Raw genomic sequence first — 17,618 nt, forward strand, 5'->3', positions numbered from 1 at the left:
AAATCAAACATTGTCCTCAATGTTTTAAGCATAAACTCACACAAAAACAAGCAAACAAACAATTAACGAATAAACATGACAAATATGGCAAAGTAAAAACCAGACAGAGTAGAGTTTAAGAACGCAAATCTGGTTTTGGAGATAGATGATCTTGTTGACTTTCCACAACTTTGATCTCGAACTGGTTTGGAATTCTGAGCGAGAAATATGAGAGTTCCTTGGTTTCAAATCAGACTCCTTCTGCTGGGATGATTTGATTATGCAGTCTGCATTCTTCTCTGCTTGTTTCTTCTACACGGCGGGCATGCACAAGGTAAAGGTGTTGATCTGTTTCTTTCTTCAATCTTTCCAAGTGCCCACCTCTTGCTTTCTTTCTCCTTGTCCCTAGCTGAGGATGAATTGGTAAATTGTCTCCACATGCTTCGAGGTATCATTTTCACTTTCCTTATCTATTCCCCAGGCAAATGTGGTAGACGAAGAGGAAGCATAAGATGATGAAGATGAGTACTCAAGAGCAAGGCTAGGTAAGCAATCAGGAAGGGGTTCCAGGCAGTCGGTTCTAGATCGGAAGATTGATACCAAGTGCTGGCTAATTACTCACTTTCTCCTTGTCCTAAAACAACGACAAGGAGAAGGACAGGGAGAAGGATGATATGAGATACTCTTGCTTTCAACCTTCATGATATGAAATACTTTTTCTTTGGATGGGTTGTTTGCAGAGGTACCCCAAGGAATAAGGAACACTGAGTGACTCGAGAGGGTTTGTTGGAAAGGCATTCTCGGAGATGACAGAAGGTTATGTATGTCTACCTTGCCATGGAGGGTGAAGGTCGACATTTATAGGAATAATAACCGGTACTGTTCTTTCACTCTTGTCGACAACCGTTGGATGATTAAACAGTAAACTTCACGTGCTTTCTACTTCACCAGAAATCGTCGACAGATTGCCCATGATTTCCGTAAAGCTGAGTGTGCATGTGACAGGCGCTGACACGTCTAGGAAAGCAAGTGCCTCATCGATATCTGGAATCGGCGTTTCGACAAACTGCCCGTGATTTCCGCAAAGCTGACTTTGCATGTGATAGATGTTGACACGTCTGGAAAAGCAGATGGTTGGAATCGGCGCTTCGACAAACTGCCCATGATTTCCGCAAAGCTTACTCTGCATGTGACAGATGCTGACACGTCTGGAAAAGTAGATGCCTCTCGATATCTGGAATTGACTCTTCGATCTCTGAAATCCCGTCGAGTGCAGAGGTTGCATGTGACAAGTGCGGACAAATCTGGAAAAGAAGATGGTTGGAATCGACGCTTCGACAAACTGCCCGTGATTTTCGCAAAGCTTACTCTGGATGTGACAGATGCTGACATGTCTGGAAAAGCAGATGCCTCTCCGATATCTAGAATTGCCTCTTCGATCTCTGAAATCCGGTCGAGTGCAGAGGTTGCATGTGACAAGTGTGAACAAATCTAGAAAAGAAGATTGGTCGTGGTTTCTAAGCAAGCCCAGCTTTTGAGAAAGCTAGCGCCTGTTTGATTTTTGAGTTGGCCTCTTCGATTTCTGAGCTCACCTCTTCGATCTCTATAATCCCATCACATGCTGATTTTTATAGAGGTACACAGGACGTTCAAAGCACACTTGAATTTCTGCCTATAGAAAACTCCTTTCTTGCACTTCTACGATATTGACTTATCCGACCTCTTCTTTCTTTAACACCTCTGAAAATGTCTGGCCCTTCCGACCGTCGTTTTGACTTGAACCTTGGTGAAGAGGCAGTTGATGTGCAAAATAACTTAACACACAAATTAAACCCTCTTGTTGATAATTGTAGTATATGTATAAGTAGGGATCGTTCTGGACCGGGGATTAGGAGGGCTTGCTAAAACCTCTAAACTGACTTAGATAGATAAAACTAAGCTTTAAAACACTTAACTAGACTCAAAAGACTCAAAACAAACTCAAGAGACTCAAAACAAGCTAAAAACACTCAAAACTACCTAAAAACACAAACTGGGCAGTTTTTGAACTCTAACACTAATTTGGACGAAATTGAGTTTTAATTTGAACCAAAACACTTAAAAATACAAACTAAAGTACTTTCTAACTAATAAGACTCAATAAAGTCAAGGGGGTTTTGATTTTGGACGAAATTAAACTTGCAAAACAGATTGTAAATTGAAAACAAATTCTAGACGAATTTGGATCAAACTATGGATGATGGGCTAGCTAGAGGGTTCTTCTCCACACATGACACACTTGCATACAAACCAATTTTCAGTTGTTCGTTCAATAAATCATGAAACTCAACACCCCAGGTTAATTAGGTCCGCTTAAATTAACCTTCAAGTTCTCCTTAAGTTATTGAATTGGATGGGAAATCGCATACAACAACTCAACACATTCTTCAAAAGTCCTTTACGTGAAAAGCACAATAAAGATACAATCCAAGATCATTAAGCAACATGAGAACTATAAGTATTGACGGGGCACTCGTTACTATGATGAGCATGAAACTTATGCCAAGAATTCATTTAACGCGATCGTTTATAAGCGACCTCCACTACTTGTGAATATAAGTTTGTAACTATTAGGTGAAACTCCCTTATATTCTAGCATCATATTCATGCATGAAAACTAAGCGTGCACTCTTAACAAACATACACGAATACGTTATCAATCAAGCAGTTAAACGAATTGAATTCACAACTTATGAAATCACAACCAAAAGTAATCAATTCATATTGCAAGCATGAACATGGTTTCGAATTACCCCCTAACTAAGAAGGGCTTAGTTCCTCATAAACGCAAAACAAAGATACATAAATTTAGACATTGAAAACAAAGAATGAAAACACCTAGAAACGCTCCAACAATCCAACGTCTTGAATGGCAAGCACGTCCAAGGGTCTCCTTCTTTCTTCTTTGCTGCGACACAAGGGTGTTTGGTGATGATTTGTGGTGAATTATGGTGGTGGATGGATGTAGGTAGGTTATGGTGAAGGGTGGAGTGCTTAGAATGGTCAGCAAGGACCTTTATTTATAGGGGAAGGAAGGGCTACGAATTTGAAGTGGTTTTAGGGAAGGATTTATATAGGAAAAGGAATGTGATTTTGGGTCAAAAAATAGGCAAGAAAGGTGCAGGAATTAAAGAGAAAAGGAAAGGGAAATTCGGCAGAAATTGTACTGCAAATTTAGGAATGTGTTTTGGGTCAGAAAATAGGCAAGAAAGGATGTAAGGTGCGGCATAGGGTTTTAGGGAAAAGGAAATATGTTTTAGGACATAAAATAGGAAGGAGAATCTCTCCCTTGTGCAGCAAGGGATGGAAGAAAACAGGAATGTGTTTAATTGCAAGAACTAGGAAAACAAGAAAGGGAAACAAGGAAGGTAAAGTAGGAAAAATAGGAAGGTGGGTGCGGCAAAGATTAGGGATAGGTCTAGGTCTTCTAAAAGCATTTATTTAGTGTCCTAAAATATTTAGGAAGCCTCCTTGCAGCTGGAACATAGGTGAATTAGGATTAGGAAAGTTTAGAGCCAAAGATGGAAACCATCAAGAATGGAAACCTCTAAGAATAGAAACTTCCAACTTTAGAACTTTGGTTTCCAATTTTGAACTCTTCATTCTTTATTTGTCTTGAATCCAATTCTTCACATCTTCATTCAATCCTACGCTCATTTGATCTTCAATTTCGTCCATCTTCTTAGCTCCAAGCATGTGCAATCCATTTGATGTCCAAAACTGCTCCAAAAGGCTCCAAAATGCATCTTTTTGCATACTTTGTCCTTAAAACCTGAAATTGCACAAAAATGACTTTAAACACTAAAATAACTAATGAAAACAACATAAATGCACAAGAACAAGCTAACTAAGTTGCATAAATATGCTCCTATCAGCAGTCCCGCCTTCTCCAAACAACATATGGCGCCCATCCTTCATATCCCCTACTGGTCCTCTTACCGTTGGGGATTCGATGATGAAGAATGACATGACTGTTGCGGTGGTGGCCCAGAACCTTGTCACTCTTAAAGAAAACAGACTGCTTTCCAGACGGTCTGATGAGTTGGCTGTTAAGGAGTCTCTGGCTCTTAGTGTGCAGTGTGCCTATGTCCAACATGGCCCAACACCTATTTGCTCGAACCCATCAAGTTGAATTGTTGGCGGCTGAAGTGATGAGTCTCAAACAGGAGATTAGAGGACTCAAGCATGAGAATAAACAATTGCACAAGCTCGCACACAACTATGCCATAAACATGAAGAGGAAAATTGACCAGATGCAGGAATCTGATGGTCAGATTTTACTTGATCATCGGAGGTTTGTGGGTTTGTTCCAACAGCATTTGCCTTCGACTTCTGGGGCTGTACCACATAGTGAAGCTCCAAATGATCAACCTCTGATACCTCCTCCTTTTGTGGCCCCGCCGACTACTGAGACTTCTCCTAAGCAGCCTTTGTGAAGGCTCCCTCTTGTATTTATCTGCTTAATGTTCCTTTCTTTTTTTATGAATGTAAAAAGGCCTTGCATAACTGTCAATGTTTCAAAAATAAACCCACATAAAAAACAATTAAACAAGCAACAAATAAAAATGATAATCAAGGCAAAATAAAACTGCAGAAAATGGAAGGTTTTTAGAAACGCAAAACTGATTGTGGAGCGATTCAAAAATCTTCCTCATTTGAATACATGGGTTGCCTCCCAAGAAGCGCTTGCTTTAACGTCTTCCAGCTGGATGATACCTCCATTTAAGCTTGAACAAGGCCCATGGCATGGAGGGGTACATTCTCCACGACTTGCTCCTCAAAGGCCTCATAATAGGGCTTCAAACGATGCCCATTTACCTTGAATTCTTGTTGCGTCTTCAAACTTTGTATTTGGACTGCACCATGAGAAAAAACATTAGTAACCACAAAAGGACCAATCCATTTGGAACGCAACTTACCAGGAAACAAGCGAATGAGGGAATTAAAGAGTAACACTTTTTGCCCAATGGAGAATGATTTGCCTCGAATCATCTTGTCATGGAGAGCCTTCATCTTCTCCTTGTAAATTCGGGCGTTTTCATAAGCCTCATGCCGAATCTCTTCAAGTTCATTTAATTGGAGCTTTCTATGAATTCCCGCGGCATCAAGGTCCATGTTGAATGTTTTGACGGCCCAATGCGCCTTGTGCTCCAATTCTACGGGAAGATGGCATGGTTTGCCATAGATGAGCCGAAATGGGGACATGCCAAGGGATGTTTTGTATGCCTTGCGATATGCCCACAATGCATCCTCCAAACGCGAGCTCCAATCCTTCCTTGTTGGCCCAATGGTTTTCTCTAGAATCTGTTTGATCTCCCTATTAGACACCTCGGCTTGCCCATTGGTTTGAGGATGATAAGGTGTTGAAACCTTATGGTTGACATTGTACTTCCTTAACAACGCCTCAATGGTCCGAATGCAAAAGTGAGACCCTCCATCACTAATGATTACTCGTGGCATGCCAAACCTTGCAAATATGTTGGCTCTAATGAAATCTACAACCACTTTAGAATCGTTAGTCCGGGTGGCTTTTGCTTCCACCCACTTTGACACATAATCAACTGCAAGCAAAATATACATGAAACCATTCGAGGAAGGAAAGGGACCCATAAAATCAATACCCCAAACGTAAAAAATTTCAACATTGAGGATGGAAACCTGCGGCATTTGATCCCTTGCACTTATATTTCTTGTTCTTTGGCATTTATCACATGTTAAGCAAAAAGTTCTAGCATCCTTAAAGATACTAAGCCAATAGAACCCACATTGTAACACCTTAAGTGTTGTTCTTTGTGTGCCAAAGTGACCACCACATGCATATATGTGACAAAAACTTAAAATTGAATGAAATTCAGAATCATGCACACATCGACGTACAATCTGATCCAGGCAAAATTTCCACAAATATGGATCATCCCACACATAAAACCGTGCATCATGCCTAAGTTTATCACGTTGGTGCCTAGTGAAAGTGCTTGGAATTCATTTTGACACCAAAAAGTTCACCAAATTGGCATACCAAGGCTCACTAACCTTTATGGACAGCAATTGTTCATCGGGGAATGTCTCGACAATGGGTAGGGACTCCTCATTATGCACCATTCGACTTAGGTGGTCAGCCACCACATTTTCACTTCCCTTCTTGTCACGAATCTCTATGTTGAACTCTTGTAGTAGCAACATCCAACGAATTAGTCGAGGCTTGGCCTCCTTTTTGGTGAGCAAATACTTCAACGCTCTCAAGCATTTGGTCAATGAACGGTAATGGGAAGTGATCCTTCCTTGTGGTGGCGTTTAGCTTCCTATAGTCGATGCACACCCTCCAACCGGTTTGAATGCGTTGAGGAACAAGTTCATTCTTGGCATTAGCTACCACTATCACTCTGGATTTCTTTGGTACGCATTGAACAGGCGAAACCCACCTACTATCCGAGATTGGATAGACAACTCCACAATCTAGAAGCTTTATGATCTCCTTTTTCACAACTTCCATCATAGGAGGGTTGAGACGGCGCTGAGCCTTTCGAGATGTTTTAGACCCCTCCTCCAAAAGTATGTGATGCATGCACGTAGTAGGGCTAATTCCCTTGATGTCGGCCAATGTCCATCCAATTTCCGTTTTGTACTCCTTTAGCACCCTCACTAATTTACTCTCCTCTTGTGCCGTGAGTGAGGATGAAATGATGACGGGCAATGTCTCATCCTCTCCCAAGAAAACATACCTCAAGTGACTAGGCAATGGCTTAAGTTCAAGTGTGGGTGGCTGCACAACTGAGGGAAGCATTTTATTAGCCGAAACCGAACTTAAAATAGGGTCCAAAAACTTACCAGTTTGCGATGGCAATGACTCAAGGGCAGCCACCATCTCAATGATATCTTCACTAGGGGGCATGGCAATGGAATCCTCATGCATGCCGTGGGTTTCCTTGGTGGCTGTTTCAATGTTTTTCATGTTGTCAAAATAGTCCTTCAAATTGTCAAAATAGTCCTACGCCAAAGAGTCAATTATATCAATAGCAAAACATGAATGATTTTCACTAGGAAACTTCATAGAATCAGAAAGATTGAAATTAATCACTTCCCCATCAAATTCCATCGTTAAAGTGCCATTAAGCACGTCAATCTTTGTTCGGGCCGTTTTCATGAATGGCCTTCCAAGGAAGATGGGTAATGAAGGGGTATGGTCCGATTCATCCATCTCAAGTACGTAGAAATCCACCGGAAAGATCAAATGATTAACCTGCACTAAAACATCCTCCAAAACTCCCTTTGGATAGGCATTAGATCTATCGGCCAATTGTATGATTACACCATCATTTTTTAACTCTCCTAGGTTCATAGATGCATAAATTGAATATGGCATGACATTTATAGATGCACCTAAGTCTAACATGGCAGATTCAAACCTAGTATTACCAATGACACAAGGAATCGTAAAACTACCCGGATCTTTGCATTTAGGGGGCAGTTTGCGTTGCAAGATGGCTGACACGTTCTCGCCTACTTTCACAACTTCCTTGGTCGACATTCTCTTCCTCGTGGTGCAAAGTTCCTTCAAGAACTTGGCATACCTCGGGACTTGCTTGATTGCATCCAAAAAGGGTATGTTGACTTGAACTTTCCTAAATGTTTCTAGAATGTCCTTTTCAGCTTCTTCTTTCTTTGTTTGCTTGAACCTATTTGGAAAAGGAACATTCGAAGGAAAAACATTAGTAGGAACTGGATTTGACACGTTCTTACCTCTATTGGACAGATTGGATGACTTAGGATCACATAGGGCTTGAGGCAAAGGTGTTTCCACCTTTGCCGTGGGTGGATGACTTAGGATCACATAGGGCTTGCGGCAAAGGTGTTTCCACCTTTGCCATGGGTGGTTTTTGTTCTTCCTCTTCAATAATCAACTCCTCCACCTCGTTAGAACTTGATTTGGAGTGTTGGGGTTCAGATCCTACGTGCTTCCCACTTCGCAAAGTTATAGCTTTTGCAGATTCGAATCCACCTTTTGGATTGACCACGGTTGAGCTAGGCAACTTGCCTTGCTCTCGAAACTGCCCCATAAACTCGGCAATTTGCCCCACTTGCTTCTCCAACTCGTCCATCTTCTTGTCCCTAGTTTGCATGCCCTGCGCCATAGAAGTTAGTAAATTAAAAATCTGATCATTATCAATAGAAGAACCTGATTTTTGAACGGGTTGTGCTTGGGGTTGAGTTGGTGCAAACGGCTTTTGATAGAAACCCAGGGGTTGTTGCCTAAATGTGCTTTTTTGTTGGCCTTGTTGGGGTTCTCGCCATTTGAAATTTGGATGATCACGCCAACCGGGATTGTAAGTATTAGAAAAGGGGTCATTCCTCGGTTGGTATTGGTTGCCAAATCCCACGGCATTGAGGGTCTCCCAACCTCCATTCTCTATCAATTGTGGGCACTTGTCCGTAAGGTGTCCTTGCATGGAGCATACGCCACAAGCTGCCATGTTTTGCACTTTTGGACCTTCCACCACCTGAGAAAGCAAAGTAGTAAGGTTAGCCATTTGATTTTAAAGTTCGGTTATGGCACTTACCTCATTCACTTGGTGTTGCCGTGGGTTGCTCCTTTGTCCAACACCTTCGTATTGTTGGGCATTCAACGCTCAATTGGAGATTAATGCCTTGGCTGCCGTGGGGGTCTTGTCCACCAAGGCTCCTCCCATCGAGGCATCTAGCATTTGACGTTCGATTGGTAGTAGCCCCTCGTAGAAGTATTGTAGAAGAAGTTCATTTTTCATCTGATGCTGTGGACATGAAGCAACAAGAGATTTAAAACATTCATAGTAAGTAGGAAAAGATTCACCTTCATCTTGTTGAATTCCACTTATCCTTTTTCGTAGGACGATTACTCGAGAAGTTGGGAAAAACCTCTCCAAGAAAGCCGGTTTCATGCTCTCCCAAGATGTGACCGTTTCGGGAGCTAATTCAAACAACCAATCTTTCGCCTTTTCCATGAGAGAAAAGGGAAAAGCCTTCATCTTCAATATGCTCCCGTCAACATTGATTGGAGTCATGCTTGAACACACCACCTCGAACTCTTTCAAGTGTTTCTTAGGATCCTCCATGGACAACCCATGGTACTTCGAAATGTGGTGTAGCAAACTTGACTTCAACTCGATGGACAACCCATGGTACTTCGAAATGTGGTGTAGCAAACTTGACTTCAACTCGAATTCCTCGGTCTTTCCTTGGGCAGCCGCGGGATATTGAATACATAGAGGTGCAGCATTGTCTAATCCCGAAGCTGAAAGCTCCTTGATTGTACGATTGTCTTGTGCCATGGCTTCTTCTACTTCACCCACTCTTGCCGTGGGTTCCTCTTCTTCAAACTCAACTTCGGCTTCTGAATTTGAATTTGATTCACTAGGTTTTGGATTCTTCCTTTTTCGTCTCAATTCTCGCTCAAAATCGTCGTCAAAGTCCAAGATGTGTTCACGAATCGAATGAGAACTCCGAGTCATAAACTAGTACCTAAAAACAAGAAAACAAAACAAGGTCAGAATCTGGAATTCATTAAAACAAACTGAAATAAAACAATCCAAGGGATTAGCAATGTTGCTAATCCCCGGCAATGGCGCCAAAAATTTGATGCGAAATATATAAACACACAAATTAAACCCTCTTTTTATCAATTGTAGCAAAGTACGTAAGTAGGGATCGTTCTAGGCCGGGGATTAGGAGGGATTGCCAAATCACTTGAAACTGACTCAAAACGTAAAAACAAAGTTTAAAACACTAAACTAGACTCAAAGAATGCAAAACTAAACTATAAAACACCAAAACAAACCAAAAGACTCAAAACAGCAAATAAACACTCAAAACTGCCTTAAAAACACTTTCTGGGCAGTTTTGAACACCTAACACTAAATTGGACGAAATTGGGTTATGACTTGACTCAAGACACTTAAAAACACAAACTAAATTGATTTCTAACTAATCTAACACTTCAAAATAAATGGGGATTGAGTTTTGACGAAAATTGAAAACAAGAACAAACTTTGTAAATTGAACAGATTCTAAAACGAATTTGATAAAAGTGAATGGATGGAAAGCTAGCTAAGGGGTTCTTCTCCACACATGTCACACTTGCATACAAAACGATTTCCAATTGCTTCTCAATAAACCATGAATTCCCAACGCCCCAAATTAACCGTGAATTGCACTAATTAACCCTCAGATTTTCATAAAGTTATCGAATTGGATGAATTGCATACGACAACTGATAGGAGCATATTTATGCGACTTAGTTAGCTTGTTTTCTTGCACTTTTATAATTAGTTTGTGGTTATTATAGTGTTTTAAGCAATGTTCGTGTGTTTGTAGGTCCAAATGACAAAGTATGCAAAAAGGTGCAATTTGGAGCCTTTTGGAGCAGTTTTGAGCATAAAATGGATATCACATGGTTGGAGTCAAATGGATGGACGAAATTGAAGATCAAAGGAGGCAAGAAATGAAGAAATGAACATGAAGAACAAAGAGTTAAGAATTGGAAACCAAAGTTTCTAAAGTTGGAAGTTGCTATTCTTGGAGGTTTCCATTCTTGAAAGTTTCTATTCTTGGATTGGAAGTTTCCTAATCCTCTCTCACCTATGTTCTAAGCCCAAGCCGTGCCTTTTCTAAGCCAATTACATGTGGATTCTGATTTGGCTAGCCTTATTCCTTGTGGATTTGGGTTACACAAATCCTTTTCATAAACAAAGTGGGCCAAAACCCTTTCCTTGGTGGATTAAACCCTTTTGCCGCAAACCCTAGGGCTTAAGCCTTTTATTTCTGCTAAGTTAAACCCTAATTTATCTCCCCTAGGGTTTGTGCCGCACCTAATGTTCTAGAAGCCTAAAAATCTACATAAAACCCTAGTTATTTTCTCCTTTGGATGGGCCAAGCCTTTTATCTCCAAAACCCTAACCCTTTCCCATCAGATTTTGTGAAAACCCTAGCCTATAAATACAAGTTTTCAGCCATAAATTCGTCACCACCCTTCACACCATTCAAAAACACCTTTCCGCAACCCTAATCACCATTCTACATCACAAAACACCATCCTGCATCCATATACATCTCTGCCGCACCTTTTAGAGAAGAAGGAGAGCCTTGTCGTGCATTCCATTGATGAAGGAGGACCTTGTGCGCAAGCCATCTGCATCCTTGGGAGTTTTCATAGTTCTTTCTTCCCTCGTTTCAGTTTCGATGTTTATTTCAATTTGCTTTTCAATTGCTATGAACATGTGGAACTAAATCCTTTTTAGTTAGAGGCGAATTTGAAGCCATGATCATATGTTTTATATGACTTGATTTCTTCCAATTATGATTTCATAAATCGTGAATGTGGTTTACTTATCTATTTGATTGATAACTTGTTTATGTATGTGGGTTGAGGGTCGACACTTAATTTGCATGCCTAAACTTGATGCTAGAGTATAAGGGAATTTCACCTAATCGTTATTAACTTATATTCATAAGTAGTAAAAGTCGCTAGTCACAATTGCGTTAAGTAAATTCTAGGCAAGAGTAACATGCGTATCCCATAGTTATGAATGCCTCGTCAATGCTTATGATTTCCATTGAACTTAATGATCTTTGATATGTGTCTCTATCATGCGTATTCCATAGTTAGGGTCCTTGATAAGAATAATTTGATTGTAATGCGTATTCCATTCAATTCAATGAATCTAGGGAAATCTGAGAATTAATTGGTGCAATCTAGTTAATTTGGGGCATTGTCATTCATGGTTTGTTGAAAGAGTAATTGGAGATCGAGTTGTATGCATATGTTTCATGTGTGGATAAGGAACCCTCTAACTAGTTTCTCATCATTCTATTTCATCACAATCTGTTTTGCTTTAAGTTTGTTTTCAAAGTTTAAGTTTTAAAGTTTTAAGTTCGTCAAAATCAATCCCCCATTTATTTTAAAGTGTTAGATTAGTTAGAAATCAATTTAGTTTGTGTGTTTAAGTGTCTTGAGTCAAGTTTTAGTCCAATTTCGTCCAAATTAGTGTTAGGTACTCAAAACTCCCCAGAAAGTGGTTTTAAGGCAGTTTTGAGTCTTTTAGTTGCTGTTTTGAGTTTTTGGTTGGTTTAAGTGTTTTAAACTCTTGTTTTGCATTAACTGAGTCTAGTTTAGTGTTCTACATTATGTTTTTATGTTCTTGAGTCAGTTTCACATTGATTAGCATCCCTAGTTAATCCCCAGTTTAGAACGATCCCTATTTGCTCATATACTACAATTGTCATCCATAGGGTTTAATTTGTGTGTCAAGTCAATTTTCACATCAACAACCCAAAGCATTCCTCACAAGTTCCCTGCATGAATTGCATAACAAAGATACAAGCAAAGATCATTAAGTTCTATGAAAATCATAAGCATTGGTGAGGCACTCGTTACTATGAATTGCACGAAACTTCTGCCAAGAATTTACTTAACACGATTGTGATCAACAACCTTTACTACTTTTGAATATAAGTTCATAATGATTAGGTGAAATTCCCTTATATCCTAGCATCAAACTTATGCATGAAAAGTAAGCGTGCACTCTCAACCAACACACACAAATCAGTTTTAATTCATATAGTTAAGTAAATTGAATTCACAACTTATGAAACGCAATTGAAAGTAATCCAATCATATAGCAAGCATAAACATGGTTTCGAATCCCCCCCTAGCCAAGGGGGGGTTTAGTTCCTCATACGTACAAAAGAAAGAGTATAGAATTTAAACATTGAAATCAAAAGAAAGAAAACACCTAAACGCTCCAACGATCCTAACTTGAATGGCATGCACGTCCAAGGCTTCTCCTCCTTCCTCTTTGCTGCGGCACAAGGTTTTGGGGACAGGTTTGGATGGTATTTGTATGGAGGAATGGATGGGAAATGGTATGGTGGTGTTTAGGATGGATGGGGGGTGTGGCAAAAGAGAGAAAGATGGCTGAAAATGTGTTTGTGACGTAGTGTATGAATGTGTAGATGGGTTTGGCTAAAAGAATGGATGGAGAATGGGTGGTGTGGCTGATTGTGTTTTTGATGTAGTGTCCTCTGTAGTGTTCTTCCCTTCACTCCCTATTTATAGAAGCTCCAAAGCAAAGAATCATTCAAGTGGCTTCAATAAACAATACAAACAAAGACCAAAATGATGCAAAAATAGCTAGTTTACATGCTCTTTTATCATTGTGTCTTGCCTTTAACAAAAGGCAATCATTCCTCTTTTGCTAATTCAACTCCTTTGTAGCTGTCCATGTGTCTTCATTCTTCAATTTCTGATGCATTTGCCTTGTATTCCATCCCTTTTCCCCATGTACTAGCTGTTAGACAACTTTCACATACATGTTTTGCATCATTTCATCTTGCAAACATCAACTTTCGGCCACTTTACACCTCTACACACATGCTATGCATCATTTCAGCTTGCAATTATGTTTGTAGTTGCTGAAAATGTGAATACATCTTGTAAAGCAATCCAACAAATGACATTTTCCACTTCTTTTCCTTTCAAATTGTTCCTTAAGTGTATGTATCTGCACACTTCCACACTTCAACTTCATTATTTAGATTTTTGCATGTGTTGAAACCCTTTTTAAAACACCAAAAAACGTCCATCCCACTTGCTCCATATGCATGCAATCCATTTTGGCCCAAAATTGCTCCAAATTGCACCAAAATGCACTTTCTTTCCAACTTTGTTATTAGGACCTACAAACACACGAAAATAGCTTAAAACACTCTTATAAGCAATAACTAACTAAGTAAATGCAAGAAAACATGTTAACTAAGTCGCATAAATATACTCCTATCAATCCCTGGCCTAGAACGATCCCTACTTACATCTTTACTAGAATTGTCAATAAGAGGGTTTAATTTGAGTGCTGTTTTATTTCACATCATGTGCCTCTATTACGTGGCACAATCTCATTCTCTTGGTCACTTAGTGATTAAAGATTCATAATCATCTGACTTTGAATTTAATTAAATTTGATATCAAAGATCGAGATCAAAACCTTAAAAAAGCACATCTATTTAACCTCCACTCTTGATATCAAATCCAAAAATAAGTGACTATTCAATTTTTGATGTTCAGGTGACAGAAGAACATTTATATTATGTGGCATGCCTCATCGCTACAAGGTCTTACCTCTAATTTTATTCAACGTTGTAAAATGACTCACGTCAACTCGACTACCATCTAGTTTTGGCTTGGAAATAAGACTTTAATTCAATTACAATGTATATCAAACTTACAATACTAGCTTCTAACATGCTGGCACACTCTGACCTGAAATGTCCATAAGACTCCGAATCAAGCTATGTTGGCCGACACCTAGAAGGTGACGAAGCCATAAAGTGTGATGGTGTGGAAAATTGTGAATAATTTTAAACCTAAGAATGCCTAAATACCAGAGTGCACTGGTGAGCGGGAATGGACCCACTTCACAAGTGATGTTAGAGCATAAGCAAGTACAGAAAAAAAAAATTGATATAAGAATCGTACCCTCGAAATAGTCTCCGATACTAAGAATCACCGCGAGTCTTTGGTGATAATAAAACTCAACTAATAATACCTGGAGGGTGAAAACAAGACAAGGGTGAGTGGCCATGTAAGTAAAATACTAATAGAAAACATATAACACATGTAATCCCTCGTTACAACACCTGTATAATTTCCAGAGAAATCATAATGCAACACAACACAGCATCTCATCAATAATATCAAATAATCATACGATTAATAACTCATAATAGTACGCAAGTCATAGTCACCTCTAGTGACCTATACGACATAATCATATGTCATCACATATCTCATCAATCATGGCTAGCATATAAGTCAGAGTCACCTCTAGTGACCTATACGACATAATCATATCTCATCAATCATGACTAGCATATAAGTCGGAGTCACCTCTAGTGACCTATACGACATATTCATATCTCATCACATATCTCATCAATCATGGCTAACATATAAGTCAGACTCACCTGTAGTGACCCATACAACATATTCATATCTCATCAATCATGGCTAGCATATAAGTCGGAGTCACCTCTAGTGACCTATACGACATAATCATATCTCATCACATATCTCATCAATCATGGCTAGCATATAAGTCGGAGTCACCTCTAGTGACTTATACGACATAATCATATCTCATCAATCATGGCTAGCATATAAGTCGGAGTCACCTCTAGTGACATATACGACATATTCATATCTCATCACATATCTCATCAATCATGGCTAGCATATAAGTCGAAGTCACCTCTAGTGACCTATACGACATATTCATATCTCATCACATATCTCATCAATCATCTAATACCATATACTTGCTCGAATTTATTTAAACTTACCTGAACTTACCTGAATGTCCTACGTTCACCTTCGCACTTCAGAGCGCTCACAGCAACACAATTATATATAATACATCATATACCAATTCATATACGAATTATAAACTTATATGCATGGCATTCAAGGCATAATCTCATTTAAATATATTTCTGGGAAAATACCAAGTATATAAATATATACTGAAAACCAAAAGCCCACACACATTGCTCAATTCCTTAAACAAGGCTATGGTCTCGATTATTTAATCTTATTTCTTATATGGATGCCTCTAACGTCTCGTTAGACTGCCTAAGTACCCTAAACAGGGATCAAGTCATTCGTAGTTCGCAAAGATCATTTATAGTGATACGCATATGGATAGATCACGATGAAATCTAACTCAACCATTTCATAGTATTTTATAACATATAAATATATATGTCATGGCATAAATTTCTTAGTTTTATTTAAAAACATTATTGAATTATCAATCATGAAACATATGATGAGCAAGAAAGAATCCACTCACTTGGAGTCCGTGCTACAACTTCCTAGCACAACCATCGGGGAGTCTCAAGTGATCGACGCCTGCGGCCAATTATTAACCATATCTCAGAATCCTCATCAATAGAATACGTAATTCACATAAAACACATCCTCAAGGACATTCTAAAATAGTTTGAGACACATTGACCATAAGTCAATCGTTGATCAAAGATCGACGGTAGGGTCTATAACCCTATATAACTCGATCTGGAAGATCCGCATATTATATTTTCAATCCGCAACTTCCTAAGATACACATTATGCTTTTAGAATAACATACTAAAATTTCATTGCGATCCAACGGTCGGATCTCCGCCAATTGCCAAAACCAAGTGGCGGTTAACATTTATTTTATAAACTTACACATCCAATTCGGGAAGATCCGTATGTTGGATTAATGATCTGTAAGTTTCTATAGTCCTCAAATATTATGCACTATAATGTATTAAATTTTGGTGACGATCCAATGGTCGGATTGTCGATTACTATTCTAATCAAATGGTGGACTTAATGGGACTTTCCCTGAAATCTGCAGATTTTGCAGATTTCCTGAACGATCTTTGGAACTCCATATTTCACTTGTTTTTCAACCAAATTCAACCTATAATATACCAAATCGAAGCTAGAGAAATTTAGAACAAAATTATACCATCTTGGAGTCCAAATGATGGCCGGAGGTTGTCGGAAAATGGTTTGAAAGACGGCTGTCCGCGAGAAAACTGGTAACTCGCCGGAATTTCTGGGCAACCTTTCAATGTCCATTACTTTGTCAATACTCAACGAAAACAAGTGATTCAAAAACGAAAATCATATTTCTTGACGAGACGAAGAAATTGGTACCTTACAAGATGGCTATCTCGCCGTGCTTTGGCCGAAAAATGCCTCGAAAGTGGCGGATGTCGCCGGAAACTGGGCAAACTTTAAATCGTTATAACTTTCTCATTTCTCCACCAAATCACACGATCCAAACATGAAAATTCATCTACACAACATGAGGAATCGATTTATACCTGTGACCAAGGCCAAATAGGCCGGGAAGAGCTCCAATTTCACTCAAACCCGCCGGAACCCTAAGATGGGTGTTCTTCGATTCGACTTCCTCAATGTTCAAACGACCCTACAACTGATTGGGTCTTGTTCTTAGGTTCAGGGGGAGTTGATTAAGGGTGGTTGTGGGTGAAACTCGCCGGAATTTGCTCGTGTGGGTGTGCGGGTGTACAGACGGGAGGGGAGGTTTGTTTCCTCCTTTTCTTTTCCTCTTCTTAATTGGTTGCTTTTTCCCTCCCTTTAAAAATCTGATTGGCCCTCTTTTTAATAAACTAACTTAACATTTAACTCATATGTGGGAATTAAATAATTCCCACAATCTATAGTTCACAACTTCAAACGTCCGTATCTATACCGTTATAATTCGGATTTGCAAACGGTTTTTCACTATGCGTTCGTACTAACGAATATTACACAATTACGCTAAAAGAATAAGTCATAAGTTCCTCTAGACGATGGTCAACAGAATTCAAAATCCTCGCCTTTAGAGCATATTTGTAATTTCACATTTTAAAATTTATAAATTAATAAAATTTAGGACGGGTTGTCATACATGCTCTCGTATTTTATAGTAAAACAAAAAAGGAAAGTCGAATTTTGGGCCTCCAACTTTTGTTTCCAAAAAACAAATTGTGAGCCAATAATAGTAAAAATGATCCGA

General features: G+C 39.2%; 1 long non-coding RNA gene across 3 annotated transcripts in view; it reads right to left on the reverse strand.

Annotated features, from left to right (window-relative positions):
• The window catches only part of LOC126621225 (uncharacterized), a 43,669-nt gene extending 26,477 nt beyond the window's left edge, over positions 1-17,192 (reverse strand). Inside the window, exons 1-7 of one of the 3 annotated variants that reach the window (XR_007622855.1) lie at positions 16,921-17,192; positions 16,751-16,819; positions 16,560-16,658; positions 15,894-15,952; positions 14,522-14,591; positions 14,272-14,305; positions 12,634-13,725 (exon numbers count right to left, since the gene is read on the reverse strand). This is a non-coding gene — a long non-coding RNA (uncharacterized LOC126621225). Of the gene's footprint in view, positions 1-12,633; positions 13,726-14,271; positions 14,306-14,521; positions 14,592-15,893; positions 15,953-16,559; positions 16,659-16,750; positions 16,820-16,920 lie in introns of those variants that run through there. The other 2 variants (XR_007622853.1, XR_007622854.1) reach the window with 2 other exon arrangements.
• Positions 17,193-17,618: the final 426 nt, after the last annotated feature.

Source organism: Malus sylvestris, chromosome 1, assembly GCF_916048215.2.
Source record: "Malus sylvestris chromosome 1, drMalSylv7.2, whole genome shotgun sequence".
In the NCBI taxonomy this organism is placed as follows: Eukaryota; Viridiplantae; Streptophyta; class Magnoliopsida; order Rosales; family Rosaceae; genus Malus; species Malus sylvestris.